Here is a 4,353-nt window from a genome sequence, read left to right on the forward strand (position 1 = left end):
CTAGACAGAACCACTGGAGCTGATCCTATGGGTGGTACTGCTGGTGGAACTACAGGGTAGACATAAGTACTAAAAGTACGGTGACCAGTACCGGGTAAGAAGTAACCGGTACTACCGGTGTGGGTGCCTAGTATATAGTAACCGACACAGGTATATGTAGAAATATCGAGTACGCAGTAACAGGCATGGCTAGAGAGGGTGTCGAGTATACTGCGAGTACTACTGATGGGGGAGGTGCCTGATATGCCGACGGTGGTACCACTGGTGGTACGGTCGAGGTAGGTACCTCTGAAGTCGGAACTATTGGGGTCTTATAATCCGACGTGCCTATAATATCCTGACGAGTCTGTCCCTGACGGACAGGCGCGACCTAGCAGATCTCTGCTGGAGACTCTGTCTCCGGAGAATCTATCGCCCTCTTACGTGTGCGACCACGTCTCGATATCGAAATGCATGTATGTGTCATATCTGTAAACAAAATGTTACCCAGATATCACTACAGGTATAAAAACTATGAAATTACCTGTTTTACCTATTTGTCGTCCGGAGATGTCCTGTCGCTGCTTACCCCCAAATAGAACCAATAAAACCTCGTAAAAATACCTCGGAATTCCGAAACGAGAAAATCGACGGAAATCCGGACAAATCTGAAAATACTGAGAAATGCTCACGAAAGTAAGCCTCGTAAATCCGAAACCTGACAAGTAGGTAACGCAAAATTTCGCTCTGATACCAAATAAATTGGTATCAGATAAACCTCGAAAATCTAAAATGAAGAGCAAGTATCGTGAGCCTGGCTCTGATACTAAATAAATTGGTATCAAATAAAAAGAAAATACAGAGCATCGTAACCCATGCTCTGATACCTAATAAATTGTCACGCCCCAGGTAGTCCCTGTCTAAAAATATTTCGACAGCATCTCCCCTGTACGGGTGACAATATGAAGCTCAGTATACATATATCTATACCTCGGCCACACTCGGCCGGAACAATACATACAAATAGTAAACAATCCACGCAGTTATATTCAACATTTCTACACAGATAAAATATGAACAATCCACGTAGTTATATAAAGAAAAGATGATATAGAAATCAACGAAGATATACGTACACATCCTACTCCACTACAACGAAGAAATGAAATCCACGAAGTAATGAAATATTCGCAGCGGAAAATAAAAGTAGTAAACCCAATGTGCGTCATAAAGTCCACAATACAAACCCACATCACAAGTATACATATAAAAGCGAATACAGAAAACGATATCTAGAAATCCTCGCGACCAAGGGGCTAGCGACTGGAATCTCTCCTGACGGCCTCAACCTGAAAAATAGTAACAACGGGGTGAGTTCAAAGAACTCAGCAGGTAATCCAATAGATATGTACAGCAACATATAACTACCAGCAACAATCCTATGGTATAGTACACTAAACCATAGAGCCTACAGTACAGTCTCCTAACAGTACAACCTACGGTACGGTCTCCTAACAGTATAACAGATATGCATAGCTGAAATAAACTGTAATAACCAGCAAAAGGCATAAAGTACAGTCTATAGCAAGAATAATAAGAAAATGCATAACTGAAATAAACTGTTCTCACCTGCGAGGCTTGGGCAACTGACTGTCAACATACAGAGATAAAAATAGTCAGAGCAAAAGCATGTATCCTGTATGCATGTCAATCATATGCAATCACCAAAATGCATCAATCATAATGAATGCAATCCGTGCATATGATGCAATATGACATGGTCACCACTGTCAACCAGTCAACCATCTCACACACAATGGTGAGACCAAGTGGGTAGGGCTGTGACACCGTGCACTCTGCCATCACTGCCCCTGAAGAGTGACCGAGTGGACGGGATGCTGTCGGAGTACACCTATCCTCCTACCTCAGACATAGTGAGGGAGCGCAATGCTCTCATCTCCCGGTACACAATGACGGGGAGGGACCCCTGTCTGCTACCACGCTGCAGTCACACTACCCATGAGCAGACCAGCGGATCACTACAGAGCAACCTACCATACACACCCTAAGTGTTGTGCCACTACCCATGCAATGGTCACGTGTGTAGAGGTCCATGTAGCCGACCGACGAGCTCAACAACAATGGAGTCGTCAATCGCCCAGCATGCAATCATGCGATATGGTGCGTGCGGCTACAGTATGTCATACCTGAACATAGCCTCCTCCATATATGTGTGTGCCCAAAAGGTAAATGCATATATATAAACATGATATAAACACCATAAATCCAAAGACATCACATATACAATGATGTAAGTATCATGAATCCAAGAGCATGTATCACACATGTAAAGCAACTAATCCAGTAGAGTAGAGCACTATAGATATGCACCTCTATGAACATATATACACATGGCAAGAGATAAAATATCCAATCCTGAAGTAAAGCAACTAGCAGATGAAGCATGTGATAGGTATCAACTAGCTAAAACCAGGGGAAGTACTAAAACTACCAATCATTAGTAACCGCCTACAAGTATCGAATAAACTATAACCAAGGAAGTGATAAATCTACCCATCACTAGTAATTATATATAAAGTGCACATATCATAAGACAGTATCAAAAGATAAGTCAAAGGGTACCCGCCTCAAATAGAAGGTACAATCCAATCCTAATCCAATGTCAACTTCGAGATGCCCGTCTCGAATCAGAATCCTGCGTCAACAAACACATGTACATTTTATTTAGCTAAATTCAAATGAAATAGCTAAATAAAATTCCTAAAACTAAATTTGGGCAAAACCCTAATCAACTTCAATCACAACCTACCTAATTAATCTAACGGTCAATTAGGGTTAGTTACCTAATCCCTAATCACCAATTAGATTAGAAATCTAAACTTAGATTAAATCCAATAGTTGACTAGGGTTAATTGCCTTAACCCTAATCATTCTATTAATTTAATCTAAGTAAATAAATCTGATTACAATCAGCCACTAATTACAACCTCTAGTCAACCCTACATATGATATATCAAAAGCCCTACTCATACCTCAATTTCCAGCAACTGTTGATGCTGGAACTAGAGGAGCTACCGGTTGTGGGTGCTGCCGGACCAACAATAAGCAACCTCACAGAACACTGCTGGAAACCAAGCTGCCACAGAACCCAATTCCAGATCCACCGCAGGAGCACATAACCTCACTGATGGATCAGTCGGATCAAGCAATGAATCAAGCAAGAAGATCACAGATCCAAACACCAACCGAATTAACAACCTAACCTTACCTCAATCGGTTGTCTCCAAAAGAAATTGCCCAATCCGTGACCTAAATCAACCTCAAGAAGAGGAGGATCAAGAACAGAGGAGGATCAGTCTATAGAGAAGAAGGTCTAAGCCCTAAAACAGCTATCCGATGCTTCCTCTAATCCAACAAGAAGAATCAATGAAGAACATCACCCAATCAATCGAAATCTGGTAACACCTTACCTTAAGGATCGTTGCTAGGGCACGGCTCTGTTGTCGCGACGTCTGATCGGAGCCAACCGAAGAGACCTAGGGCACAGTTGCACAAGGAGAAAGGGCTCGGGTGAAGCCAGCCCCTCTCTCGGAACTCCGGAAGAAAACCCTCACCGGCGATCGAGTGGATCTCGCTCGATCCAGTGGCGTTGGCAGGTAGGCATGAGAAGACACGATGTTGTGAAGCGACCCAGAGAGGAAGACACCGGTCGGACCTGAGCTCAATGGGCGTCGATGCCGGTGGAGAAAGATCGCCGGAGCTGGAGCCTGGCTTCCGTCGGCGTTGCTTGTCCGCGAGAGAACAGAGAGAGGAAGAGGGGAGATCGGGGAAGTGAGGAGGGAGAAGTTGGGATCGACAATAGGTTTAGGAAAAGAATAAGAAAAAGAAAAGTATTTATATTTAAAACTTTTCCTCACTTAAACGGGTATCCCATGTAACGACCCGCCTCCTACTGACTAGGCTGTGAGACCGATCGCTACATTATGCTGTGCTAAACTATTCCCTGACCATCACTAAAACATGATGCGGAAGCTGTGCTAACTAAAATTTTACTCAACTACTAACATTTCTTGGTTCTATACATACTAAGGTAGGTAAACTAACTATTCATGACATGTTTTACCTTCCCCATGGTCAAGGAACTGAACTTAGACATTTTCCCGCTGATATCAGACCTCCCAATCGATCCATTGATCGATTGAAACGCCGGATCGATCCAGTGATCGATCCAGCACGCTACTGTGCTCGGGCAATAATTTGGATCGATCGGCTGATCGATCCAGGCTGGTCAATCGATCCAGGGATCGATCCCAGAGCTCTCTGTTAGCGACGGAAATGGCTGGATCGATCGGC

General features: G+C 43.5%; 1 long non-coding RNA gene across 1 annotated transcript; it reads right to left on the reverse strand.

Moving 5' to 3' along the window:
* Positions 1 to 2,553: 2,553 nt before the first annotated feature.
* On the reverse strand, positions 2,554 to 3,532 carry LOC121977729. The gene is made up of 4 exons (XR_006111022.1): positions 3,471 to 3,532; positions 3,269 to 3,309; positions 3,033 to 3,184; positions 2,554 to 2,695 (listed from the first exon to the last, which is right to left on the reverse strand). It is a non-coding gene; the product is annotated as an uncharacterized LOC121977729 (long non-coding RNA).
* Between the last annotated feature and the right edge of the window lie 821 nt (positions 3,533 to 4,353).

This window comes from Zingiber officinale, chromosome 4B, assembly GCF_018446385.1.
Source record: "Zingiber officinale cultivar Zhangliang chromosome 4B, Zo_v1.1, whole genome shotgun sequence".
Taxonomy (NCBI): domain Eukaryota; kingdom Viridiplantae; phylum Streptophyta; class Magnoliopsida; order Zingiberales; family Zingiberaceae; genus Zingiber; species Zingiber officinale.